The 14,376-nt window shown below is 38.2% G+C and overlaps 1 pseudogene; it reads right to left on the bottom strand.

The window, feature by feature from the left end:
- Nucleotides 1-223: 223 nt before the first annotated feature.
- On the bottom strand, nucleotides 224-1,146 carry LOC127203568 (vomeronasal type-1 receptor 4-like; annotated as a pseudogene).
- Nucleotides 1,147-14,376: the final 13,230 nt, after the last annotated feature.

Here is a 14,376-nt window from a genome sequence, read left to right as displayed (position 1 = left end):
GTCTAATGTCACATAATAACATGGATAATATTCCGGCATTTTGAAAAATTGCATATTATTGGATAACAAATTCTGTAAAACATAAACTGTAAAAATGAGACACTTAAAATATGCTGGATATTTTCAGACTGCAGATTTAGCAATCTAAAATTGATTTTAAAAAGAATATAGCAGTATATAAGAGAGGACAGAAGACCATGGTTCATGCTATAGTTGGAAGGAGCTATCTCTTATCACAGAAGGGTAAAAACATGCTGCAACTAGAGTTGATATTGCTGATGAGAACAAAGGGGCAGTATATTGAAAAGCATATTTCCAGAAATATAAATACACTTACTCCCCATAGGTCAGTGGAACCTTTGGAATAGGTCGTAAAGATTACATGTACAGAGGAGATTGAGTAAGAGATAACAAATGTGCACACCAGGATGAGGATTGTTTGATTGGCTCTGTCCATAGGAAAGACTTTCAGAAACTGTTGAACACTGTGAATGTGCTTGACCCGTCTCTTATGTCTGTAGAGAATACTCACCATGGAGACACTTGAGCAGGCCATGAGACCCAGACACAGCCCATCAGAGAAGCACAGTACAAGCCGACACAGTGCTGTTGCTGCATTGCTGGACGTAAACCATGAGCAATACCATAACTCATCATGTTGGTCACGTTTTTGCTGTAAGTAGGGCCTGTCACCTTTACTGGAGTCACGATGTTTAGAAGCAGATGGACAAGCCAACTGATTGAGTAGAAGGGGCCAACGTACTTTGTGACCCTCTGTTTAAGCATCATCCACCTGGAATTCCTGGGGCTGATTGTGATTGCTTGGAAGCAGCGCAGTAGGCACATGGCATACAGGGACATCCCCCTTGTTACTCGGTAAATGTACATCACCAACTTACATCCAATGTCATCCAGGAATTCCTTAAGGCCAAAATCTGACAGTGTCTGTGGGAGGCCTTTTGAAATGATAGAAAGAAGTTGGCAAAAGTCAAGTGCTCTATAATCAGGTCTTTGGGCATTAAATGCTTTCCATTGCATATGAAAATCACAAAATTAAAAAGGGATTGCAGAATTGAAAAGTAGTCCCATCGTAATCTGGGAAAAGAGAAATGTTCCCACTGCCAACTTTGCAGAAGTCATTTTCATTCCTATTAAATTGGTTAATAAATTTATTATGATCACGAGACTTGAATTATATTACATGAACATTATTTCAAAAAGATAGCTTAAATAAAACATTCATCACTTTATTATATTTATAGAACTCTCTCACTGAAATGGCATTTATCAATTTTTCTTTAAGAAGTTGATGTTTCCCTATTATTGCAATGAAAATATCAGATATATTTACTAACATTTACTATTTCTCCTGGATGTAGTGATAGATGCTTTTAATCCTAGGACTCAAGAGACAGTGGTAGATATTTCTGTGAATATGAGGTCCACAGAGATACTTCCAGGAAAGTCATGGCTGCACACAGAGAATCATATTTTCAAAAAATAAAAAATAAAACAGATTAATATATTTATTGCTTATGACTATAATAATTTGTGGTCAATTTTTAAAAACATGCCATCGTTTCTGAAATTTACATAAAACTTAAGGCAAAATTCATCAAGAGAATCCAGAAAGTATTTGAAAATCATATTTACAATGAATGATTAAATATTCACAATATAAAAAAAGAAAACTTAATTTTAAGAGTTGTCTTGTTTTTAAAGGTGTGTGTGTGTGTGTGTGTGTGTGTGTGTGTGTGTGTGTGTGTGTGTACTGAAGAATTGCTATGTGAGTGTTAGTACCATCAGAGGTCATCACATATAGTACAAATAGTTATTTACAAATATAAAATAAAAGCAGAAGTTTAAGTGCTGTGCATATGAAGAAGTAAGAACCCTAAGGAAAACCTTAAAGGAAAATAAAATGTGGTTGGAGTGATACAAATTAGTATTGTTTTCCTTTAACAAAATTAAAACATAATTACCAAGACCCAATGTAATGTTACTGCATCTCTCACACATTAGATCAGCAACTCTTGTTATTAATAGCGGAAAATGCTGGACAAAGATCTGGGTACATAAGCGGATATAAAGTCAAACAGGAAATTACCAGTGTTGAGTAAGAAGGATAAATTAGGAGTCTGTCTATCCCTTCCATTACCCTATTGAGTCTTAGCAGTTCGCAGGAAGAACTGACAGAGACAAATATTCTTCTCTTAAATGTTTAGTGTAACTAAGTTTTCAGGCCTTCGGATCCTGAATGTGTTTGGATATAATGGATACCCACCTGCAGACTAATGGGGCTGTGTCTCTACGTACTCACCTTACACAGTAATTAATGTCAATATGCTCTAAAGATGAGATGCTAAAGCTCTCAGAGGAAATGTTAGTAATGCAAGATATAGATAGAGTCAAGAGAGCTCAATGTCACAGGAAACATGCCAAGGATTAAGTAGTGGAACTCCATGACGTTGAAAGCTTCCTGTGCACTAAAGAAAACTACTAGCCAAGTGTAGATATAATCTACATAGTAGAAGAAAAATCATTGACTTCTGTGTTTCAACCAGGAGCTTAAAACCTAGAATGTATAAAGGAAAATTAAGATGAGACTGTCCTTCCATAAACTTTCCAGCCAACAAACAGGCTAATGAAATGGATGAAGATTTCTTAAGGATCAATGCACGCATGTGTATAAGTTATTTTTTTAAATGTTCCACATATTCATATATTGGAAATACAAATTACAAATATTTTGAGACTCCAACCCCTTAAAATGATAAGTATCAAGAGAATACACAGACCTGACAAATATTCTTAATCTATACTGGTAGAGAGGTAACTACTACCACACTCACTATAGAAGCAAAATGCAAAGATTTCTCATATAATTTAAATTAATTTCCAATACAATACAAATATATAAATTTGATCATATATCTAAAGGACCCTATGTCCTACCAAAGGTACTAAACATCCATATAAACATTTTGTATTATTAACAATAGCAAGGAAATGGTGTTCATGCTTGACTGTCATAAACAGATACCAGAAGAGAGCTATCTACACACTGAAATTTTGATCATCTGTAAAGGAAAATGAAAGCATGTAATTTTCAGGAACTATATGCACTTACAAAAAATTCAATAAGGTTACACGAACTCATGGGGAAAATCATATGTTCTTTCTCAAATAGGGACATGGATCACAATGTGCATATGTATATAAGTTTTCAGAGCTAGTGGTTATGGGCTTTGAAATCAGAAAAGAGATGTAAAGATGAGGAAAAGAGAAGTGTTGAGGAATCAGTTGTGGGTAATAAGACAAATGTGTCATTAAAGTGTAAGGGATTATACGGAATATGGAGAGAAGCGAGAGGGTGTTGGAAAAGTAAGGAGCAAAGAGGAAGAGGAGAATAAAAAAATATGTATCTTTGAAATTTTAATGAAATCAAGTGTTATATGTGCTAATTAAATACTACACTAAAGAAAGGACACTGTCAAAAAACCAATATGACAGCTTACAGACTGGGAAGAGATCTTCACCAACATCAGACAGATGGCTATATATACATATAAAACAGACACTAACGAACCAAATAATTCAATTAACAATGGGGTGCAGAACTAAACAGAATTCTTGATGAAGGAATATCAAATGGCCAAGAAACACTTCAGGAAACGCTCAACATCCTTAGCCATCAGAAAAATGCAACCCCAAAAGACACTTAGATTCCACCTTACATGTGAAATTTGCAGGCAAATGGATGGAACGGAAAAAGACCATCTTGAGTGGAGTAACCTAGACCCAGAAGGACATGCATAGTATGTACTCATTTATTAGGAGATATTAGTCATATAACCCAGGATAACCGTATTACAACCCACAGACCTGAAGAAGCAAAGGAACAAGGACGACCCTAGGGAGGATGCTCTTAATTCTCATTCAGAAGGGCAAATAGAATAGACACTGGAAGCTGATGAAGAGAGGAAACCACATGGGAGCACACCATTGATGTCCTCCAAAGACTCCACTCAGTGGGGGGACAAAAGCAGAAGCTGAGTCTCACAGCCAAACTTTGGTCAGAGTGGAGGGAGTGCTATGGAAGAGTTGTGGGGGGTATGGGGAGGAGTGGTAGAAGGATCCATAGGGAACAGGAGCTACACCAGAAGGCCAACAGAATCAACAATTCTGGCCCTAGGTGGGGTGGGGCAGGGTGGGGCGGGGCAGGGCGGGGCAAGGTGGGGAATGACAAGGACTGATGCACCAAACAAGGAGGATGCATGGAGAGAACCTAGGCTCTCCATTCAGATGCAGTTGATAGGCATCTCAGTCTCCATATGGGACTCTTATTAAGGGAAGGAGCGAGCATCCGTCCCTGAAGTGGCCTTTGTTGCCTGCACTTTAATCACTTCTACTTGGTAGGGTTACCTTACCATGCCACAGAGTAAGAGGATGCAGGCAATCGTGATGAGACTTGATAGACTGATGTCAGTTGGTAGGGGAGAAGGGTTCTTCCTCTCTGAAGACTAGGGGAGGAAAATATGGGGGGATCGGGGAGGGAAGGTGAACCAGGAGGGGATATTGACTTAGGATCACAATGATGAGTTTGTATTTTTGTCTACAAGGAAGAATTAGGAGCACATAGGTGTATGATATGGTAGAGTACTGTTTTGTTGGTTTGGGTTTCATTTATTAACAGCAACCTTTGATATTAGGCAGATGTTTGGTCTCTTTTGAAATTCTAGACAATGACCATGACAATAGGAACAGAGAAAACCAAACATACCTATGTCTACTTTCCCGAAGTGGACAAGCCTAAGTAAAAATGCTTCACATGACAAGAGCACTGTATCTGTATGCTCTTGCAAGTAACACTGGAGATGTAACCATGTAACAAACAATTTTAGGGTGTGTTTAGTGAAACATTTAAATACGATGAGAAAAACATCTGTAATATTTCACAATAGCTAAAGTACCAAGACCTTGTAAGTATACCTTACATGCACTTATTCCTTACTAGTGATTCATTCAAGTTTTAAATCTAAAACTTGAAGCCTCCATAAATATTTTCTTCTAGTAAAAAAAATATCACCATATTATATTATCCTTGATAGTAAATTTTATTTACTAGTATCAGTATTCTCTTCCACCTATTCCTATAGTCTAACTATTCAGACCAAAACAGAATGCAAATCTTCCACAAGTATATAAATTGGTGAGTAGGCAGATTGAGAGGAATTAAAAAAAAAAAAAGTCAAGCTATTTAGGATAAGATATGGATGTGAATAAAGAGTTGACTGCCACTGGCAAGGATCTGGGGGTGGTCACCAATGCCATCAGTAAAGAAAATTAAAGATTATATTAAATATCCCATTTGAAAAATAAAAATTAGGAGGAGACACATAGAAAGAGATAGAGGTAGAAGGAGATTGGGATAGAGACACAGTGGAAATACAGAGAAAGAAGCTAAAGTGAAGAAAGGAAAGGGGGAAAATGAAGTGATGTCACCGATATGAGACACTCAGCAGCAGCTGACGTGAGACACGAGGCTCATACAGCATACGGAGAATTGGAGGCACTCTACTCTGTCCTGAGTTGAAAATACCTCAATGTCAAACAAAGGACCACTCATGTTCACATCTCTTAAACTACGAGCATCTCTTTTCCTTGCCTTGACTTTTTTCTTCCCTTCTTCTTTCCTTCCCTCCTTCCTTCCTTCCTTCCTTCCCCCATCTCTCTCTCACTCCCTCACTTCCTCCTTTTCTTTTTTATTCTTCTTTCCTCCTTCCTTCTTTCTTTTTTTTTTCCTTTCAGTAGAGCTGTTGAAAGAAATGCACACTATAGGTTTTTAAGTACATCTATTTTAAAGAAAGACGCTTGCGAAGAAAATAAGATGGATCAGACAGCAGGAGCACTGCTTCTGCAAGGAGTGCCTTATTACCTCATTTGTTTTTACTATTTCTATGCTAGGGTCACTCACCTTAGTGCTCAGACATGTCATGATGGTGTCTGTTGATCTGAGAAGTAAGTATCTGCTAACACTATGGTGAGATGCTTACCCTGACTTAAAGATCCGTTGTCCCCTGATATTCCTTCCCAGAGGATCATTGATTTTCAACTCAACCCTAAATTCATGATAACATATCCACAAGGGTGTGAGGTAAGTTTTAAACACCGTGTTCCAAAGTTTCTAATAGAAAACAAAAGAAAACAAAAAAAATTAAAAGTTGCATCAGCACCTCCAAGGAAGCAATTAGGAATCAGGATGGGGACTTTTCTGCCATTCTTTGGAGAACAAATTGGATGGCAGAGAGACATGCTATCTAAGTATAAGCAAGATGCATGGCCTTGGCCTTGTATAGCAATTCCCTGTCACCCAGCATCACAAACACTTTCAATATCTTAAAATTGTTTGGTCCCAAAGACACTCACTCATTAATAAACACTCACCCAGAACAATCATCAACTCAGATGCCCATCCATCAAAGCCCATATTGTTCTGTCCTGTGTGAAATTGTAGGGCAACTTTAGAATCTCTTTACTAGGAAGGGAGAAGCCAAAGAATTAGAGTGCAAGGTCATGCACAACTACTTAGTGACTCTGGGACCAGACTAGGTTGCAAGTGTTTGCATTTTTTTTTTTTTTTTTTTTTTTTTTTTTGCAAAACTGTGTATTGCAACCTTTTTTTGTTTGTTTGTTTGTTTGTTTGTTTACCCAATTCCTTTGCATAGCCTTGGATGTCCCAAAATCCACTATGTATTCCAGGACAGCTTCAAGTATCACACAGATGTACCTGATTCTGTATACTCATTGTAACAGGGCCCCAAACCCTAAGACAACTTACGCAATGATGTAACTACTAGCATTCAGGATGTAAAAATCAGTAGGTAGATAGTACCACCTTAAGTAAAAGAATGGTCAATTCCATCCATCAAAGCCCATATTGTTCTGGGAAAGTTTGAAAATGTATTAATCTTTCTATTTAACTTCTGTAGTTCTAATTCTGGCTCACTGTTCTTCTCAATTGAAGTATGTCAACCTGGAATATAGTTTTTGTGTTTAAAAGATCATCCTGAGAAAGGCTCAGGGTGACACTGGGATCCTGGTCACTCAGTGTAGTCACCAGCTGTCTATTGGCTTAACCCACGTCTGAACAGCTTTCTCTGGTGAATACACACACAACATTTTTTGGATGCTCCAAGACAATTCCAGAGACCAAATCTCAAAGCATCACTGGTCTCAGAGCCCCTTAGAGAAGGGAAGAGTGAGGTTGTCATGAGGGCACCTAGCAAGTGTGTAACCTAAGGTGTCCTAGCACCCAAGGAGTCCCTCTGATCAATAGCTGCCTAAGGCTTTAAAGGTGTCTGAAACCTCAAACACACACACACACACACACACACACACACACACACAATAAAATAAAATAAAGTAAAACACAAGTCACCTATTCTGTCAGTCAATATGGTTTTACTACCAGGTATGTCCACATTATAAAGAAAGAAGGCTTCTCACTCTCTGGGAAAAGGGACATTTAAAATAATTGTGGCCCTCCTAGAAGCTATTTGACTTCCAGTATAAATTGCTGTCCTGGCTGCCTAGTGAAGGGCCCTAAGACCTATGGGTATTCTCTAAACATCCAATGACCTAGTGGTGTCTCAGACTCCACGCTAATGAGTAAATGGGCAAATCAACCACACAGGTTGACGAAGGACACTATAGAGAAAGATTATTTCTCCCCAAACAACTTGCAGGAATCTAGTAATTCGCCTGCACAAAACTTATTTGGGGTCCACACAATATTTTGTATTGCTCAGACCAAGGTACGTTGTACCTAGACTGGACACCCTAGCATGGGATGTCTCAGCAAGATGCCATGTTTATGCTCAAGTGAATCCCAAACAGAGAGCCTCTAGCCAGGAAGGAGTCCAAATGAAAGACCAACACCTCACAAACTCTGGGAAAACTGATTTAAAAATCTAGCCTGCTGTGGGAAGATAAAAACATTTCGTAGTTTTTACAGGTACATGTTTCAAGTGGTTATAAGCAGTTCTCATATGAACTTAAACTGATCAAACAGTAGCTAAAAAACTTCTGAAAATTGTGCCCTGATTTAGCCTTTCCCTAGGAATAGGATCTGAAAATGGCCTGATTTTCATAGTCAAAATTAATATCAAAGGCTTTAGTCATACATTAAAAATGTCATGGGGCATATAGACCTCAGAGTTCTGGCCAATTAGAATAAACAGGACATTTAAAGAAGCCTTAACAAAACGCTCATTAGAATCTACCAGGGGATGGACAGGCCTCATACCTTTGCTTTGCACTGGCCTTCTGTACCCCACAGGAGAGGTGTTTACCACCCTATGAGATTGTATTTTGAAGACACCCCCTCACTGCTTTTCGGGGTTAGGGGCCAGCAGTTGGCAGGCAGATCTCTCTAACCATCCTTCTCGTTTCATACAGGTACTGTCTGTAAATTCTACATCTGAATCCACCACCAGTTTCCCCTTGTTCCAATATACAGATAATGCAGCCATTGGGACAGAGAAACCAACATGGAAAGGATTCTATATGGTGAATTTTCTCCACTCTCATGTCTGGGAAGATAGCTGGGACTGCAAATAATCCATTTCACGCAGGTCAAAAAAGTGGAAGTCACGAGTGCTTCTGACAAATGGACTGCCCCCAGGCTAAAGTTTCATTAGGCCCTGGCCTTTTACTCCCTGCACCTCTATCTTCTCCCAAGACTTGTATTTGGTAAGAATACAGGGTTACGGTCCAACACCTAGGGCCATCAGGCTTGGACCTGGCATCTGAGGAAGGCAGATACAGGAAAGATATTAGCTAGTGTGACTACAGGCCAGAAACCCATACACCATATTGGCCTTTATTTGCTGATGTGTGATTGTATGAAAAAAAAGAAAAAGACTTTTTGAGACAGGAATACAAAGTTTACAATTCTATACATGCCCCATGGCTGGGCTCTCTGGTTGCCAAAACTAAGGACGTTTCCTCTGTAAAAAAAAAAAAAAAAAAGAAAAAAGAAAAAAGAAATGACTTAAAACTGAAGCTTCCTACAAATTAAAATATTGAAAAAGATTCTGGCATTTGGAAAACATGGAAAAGATAACAAAGAATCAGATACTGTATAACACAAAGTTTCCCTGGGGTTATACTTAATCCTTCCCAGCTTTTTAAGAAAAAAAAATCAGTCAGGATTGCTGGCTGATGCTTAAATATAGAGAACCTGTTCTACATTAGGGAAAGCAACTAGCCAGGCTATCAGTCTACTGACTGAGAAAACTAAGTGTGATCAGGGGCAGCCCAAATTAATGTTATAAAAAAAAACTTTAAAATAAACCTAAAATTTGTCTAATACACATGACCTTTAACCTAGGCACTTCCCATTTTTCTCCTGCCTGCTTTTCTGTCTTATGGGTTAACTCATATGGATAACAACAATATTATTGGGCCTCTGAGACGACTAGGTTGGTATGTACTCAGGGTTTGACTAATGATGCCTCTTCTGATCCTTTTCAGACTAAGCAGATAGGTGGATCAGAAGTAAAGATATTAAAAGTTTCAGTTTCTGAATTACAACAACGGTTAGATTCTCTTGCAGAAGTGGTACTAAGTAACTGGGAGAGGCTTAGATTTCTTATGGGATAAAAGAAACTATGTCCCTGGAGGGGGAGACCCGGTGGCACTCAGAGGAAGGACAGCAGGTTACCAAGCAGAGAGTTGATACCCTGTGAGCATGTACAGGGGGAGGAGATCCCCCTCAGGAACAGTCATAGGGGAGGGGAATGGGGGGAGAATGGGAGGGAGGGAAGAATGGGAGGATTCAAGGGATGGGATAACCATTGAGATGTAACAAGAATAAATTAATAAAAAAGAAAAAAACTATGTATGGCTTTGGGGAAAGCCTGCTGTTTCTATGCTAATTGATCAGGTGTAATTAGAGAAAAATCTTGTCATGGTGGGGAAATAATTGCTACCAGTCTGTGTTCTCTTGGTCCCCCTGGCTGACTACTCTCCTGTCAACACTGCTTGTGTATCTTTAATTAACGTTCTGATTCAATTGTCAGTAAAGCTGCACATCTTAAACTTAAACAGGATAAATGCATAATTAGACTCATTCATTAAGACTAGGGAGAATGTAATGGGTCCCCAGACCTCAGTAGGCCTTAATAATTAGCATACAACTGACTCCATGATAGAAGTACCACTCATGCTGTAAAACTCAGTAAGTAGACAGCAACCCTTGCCAAAACTAACACAAAAGTCTGATCCATCAAAGTCCATATAGTTCTGGGAAACTTTCACAATGCACTAGGCTTGATTTTTAGCATCTTTATTTCTACTTCTGGCTAACAGTTCTTGCACATTGAATTATGTCAACACAGAACATGAATTTTGTACTTAATAGCTCACCCTTAGAAAGCCCAAGAGATACCCTTGGATCCCCAACACCCACCTTGCCAGTTGACACAAACTTTCTACTGGCTCAAACCCATGTCCTATCAGTCTTCATCTATGACTATCTCAAAGACTGCATGCTAGGGCTGAAGGTATGTGCCACCACAATTTTCTTGCTTTTTACAGCTTAAGTGTCGCCACTGAAAGTCACAAACTGAAATCTTAATTCCATCTGTTATCAAAACCTGCTCAATCCCAGCATAAAGGACAGAACCCTAAATGACAAAATCACCCCCAAAAGGCTGGAAGCTCAGTGATTATCAAAGCTGAAATATAAATTCTTCTAAGAACACAACAGTGAAAATTTTGAGTTTTGGAAGCTAAAGCTCCAATTCTTTTTGGAGAATAAAAGAATGCCACATAATATGGTTAGAAAGCCAAGCTGTGGGGATGGATTACCCACAATATATACCAACGATTGAAACTTCAGTGTAATAATGTCATAATTTGGCTGCCTTTATATTCAGTCTTGCTGATAACATTCAAGATTTAAATAAACTAAAGCATAATTTTGTCAGAAAGAAGATTAATATGAAAATATTTGTTTTTATGGAAATAAATAACCATTATTCCAACGACTGTCACTGTTTTCTTCCTGCGTGTAAATTGCAGGAGATACAATTGATCCTAAGAATAAGAGATAAAGGAAAAGAGAGACATCCTTGAGTCCAACCTTGTTTTCTCTCTAAATAAGGCCAATAATAACTTAAAACCAACTCCCATTGAAAATAACCTTCTATAGCCCAAGAAATTAATGAAAAACCTACCCAACCCTCCCTGCTCTTAAAGGAAATGAGGCATCATTCTCTTAAGGTTTCTTTTGGATGATTTGGGATAAATAATACTTTTGTAGGGGCCCAAATAAAATGGAGGGGGGAAATGGTTAAACAAACAACTGAAGCACTTGGTGCTGGAACATGAAGGATGCTAATGTCAGTGTCCAGCAGGCAGAGAAGAATGAACCCCATCAGGCTTGATCCAGTGTCAGTGTCCAGTTCTTTTTTTCTGGAAGCGCGTAATCTCACACAAGCATTATACAGTCCTAAAATTATAAATGTATAATGTGTGCATGATGCATAGGACAATTAAGGCTGGTTTTCTGCTCTTTATATGAGCTGGGGAAAAAAAAAGACATCTATAAATCTTCATTCATGCCATACTAACAATGGGTTCCTCTATCTCCCATTCTTGGGTTTGGAGATAGGGGTTGAAAAGAAAGAAGAGGGGATATAGAAATATATAGGGAAGATAGAACAAAAAGCAGATTAGTGACTCTACTCCTAAACTTAATGCCTCAGTTGTCACTCACAAAGCTATTTTTAATTCACTGGTATAGAATTTTGCATATAGATACAAAATAAGTTTAATTTTAGAAACAGTGGTATAGAATTCAAATGTAACATTATTCTTCACACACATTAGATATATTTCTACTCTAATATGAGGTATTGTTTCCATATAACTCAATGATAATACAAGGTTTACTTCCAATACTTTGAAAGTGCTATTGCAGGCTGCTTAAGGTAAATAAGTTATACAAGTTAATTGTTAGTTGATCAAATCATGGTGATATCAATTACTAGTCTATTTTTATCACAAAAATATACATCTTAGGTGCAACAGATAAATATGATTCTATAGAAAGATAAGGTAAAATAGTTAGACAGGGTCTTCAAAAACCTTAGAGACATACAGAATATGGCATTTAAAAATGTTTCTGTTATTTTAAGGATTCACTGACAATGGGATAGGTTAACTCCTGAAAACACCCAGCCTACCTCAAAGAGGATGATGAGTATCAGAGAACTTCCTTATGGAGAGGGCTTCAAATGTAGCAAACCAGCCACTCAGCAAAATGTTCTTGTTTTGGCTTCAGATGGAATTCTGCCTAAAGGTGGGCAAGCTTGGATGCAGGCAGAGCTGATGGCCAAACTCTGTCAAGACAGGGTAAGCAAGTCCTCAATAGTTCCTGCCTCACAAATATGTTTGTTATATATATTGGGCCAGAAGGCTGAAGATGATGGTCCAATGTTATAGAGAGTTTTGGGTGACTATTCCAATAGCAAACTGTGTCTGTCATCTTCTCATTTGGAAAGCTATGGAACTGAACTCATGATATACTCAGGTAATCAATTTTATTCCTTCTCAAGCCTCTGATGGGGTTGAAGATCAGATAGTTTAGTTTTATAAAGAAGCTTAGTTGTTTAGGGGTTAAGATGTTTTTAGGTCTAGATAGACGGATCTTGTTCCAAAACATGGATCATATCATTTTTGTGTCCAAACACTGGTTCTAACTTCTGCTTGGTCATAAGTTTAGGTATCATTGACAAACTGTGACAGAACAGAATTATCTTTTGTAATCATTTTCCTCATCAACCCCAAAACCCACCTTTTAACAATATTGAAGTTTCAAGGGCATATTTTGTCAAAACATGACAGCTTGCTCTCAGGCTGGTAACTTTTGCAGTTTCAAGGGCCCTAAACATAAAGAAAATCTCCAAGCCAGCCTGTTATGTCCCAAGCAGTGTATTAACAACTTTTAATAGTCAGAGTGCAAATTGTCACTAAACCCAAGAAAAACCTTCATACCAAAGTTGCTGCAGTTATTCTTCAATTTCTGCCATAATACAGTGTTTCTATTTTATATATTTGTAAACTTTATTTATATATCTACCCTTGGTATTCTTTGTTCTTTAGTCATATGACCCCATAGTGGCCCTGTATGAGTTAATGTTTTCTAAGAAAGACAGGTCTTAATATTATTTTATTCTTTTACCATTTATCCACACCATCCTTTGTCCATCAGTATAAAAAAGAGGCTTTTAATTTGATCTGCTGCAAAATTCTTTACCTTACTGCCAGATATTGTTTAGCTTTGTAAGTTTACTTTCTTTTGATTATCTTATTTCTAAGTAAAGAACATCCAGGAGCAGATGTGCATATAAAATATACTCAGTCATAAACTTATGAAGAATTTTGAAAACGTCTGATCTTCTAGCAAAGCCACCTGTCATATCAGATTATTTGCATGTATGGAGAATGAAGAGAAAATGATTTAAAAGCTTTGGGGCCACTGTGGCTCTGGTACAAATTTGGAACAAGATAGGCTCTGTCTCAAGTATGGTGGAAGGTAAGGACCAACACAGAACCCTACACAACTCTACAACCCTACACAGAAGCATCCATAACTCACAACACACACAAATATACATTAAATATAACACTTAGGAGTAACACAGGACCATCATCATTTATTTACTGACCAGAAAGAAAACACCAGCCAATATTTAAGAATTTGGACAACTTTTGAAGACGAAATGATAAATTACTCATCTGCTCGACCGTCACACATGCAAGAGGGATGGAACAATTAGGTAGAAGAAACAATCTGGATGTTAAATGACACATCTCCTCTCACTAAGTGCCCTTCAAAAGCTCCAACATATGCAGATGAGACAGAGGCAGAATCCCTGCTAGCCTCTGGTAAACAAAGGTACACAGTTCATTCTGATTTGTGATAATGCCTCAGGTCACGGTGGTATGGGGATGACTGGCAAAGACTATCATTGCACATGCAGCAGGCATAGGTCTTCTCTCCCGTGTGAATTCTCTCATGAGTCTGTGGGCGGGTCTTGTTGCTGAAGGACTTTTCCCATGTGCTCAATGAGAAAGGTTTCTCTAGCTTTAGCATGACCTCACGAACTTGGAGGTCTCAGACTTGTTAGGAGCTGTTGTGACACTTGGTACCAAAACATGACCTCTCTTTTCCATGTGTTTTCTGGAGGACAGAAAGGCTACTAGAACATTGGAAGGTTCTGGGACATTCCTTACCTTTGAATGGTACTTGGTATACCTCACATGTGGAGATTGCCTCATGACACTGACAAAAAGGCACAGCCT

This window comes from Acomys russatus, chromosome 19 (assembly GCF_903995435.1).
Source record: "Acomys russatus chromosome 19, mAcoRus1.1, whole genome shotgun sequence".
In the NCBI taxonomy this organism is placed as follows: domain Eukaryota; kingdom Metazoa; phylum Chordata; class Mammalia; order Rodentia; family Muridae; genus Acomys; species Acomys russatus.
This window is presented reverse-complemented; position numbering and strand designations above follow the sequence as displayed.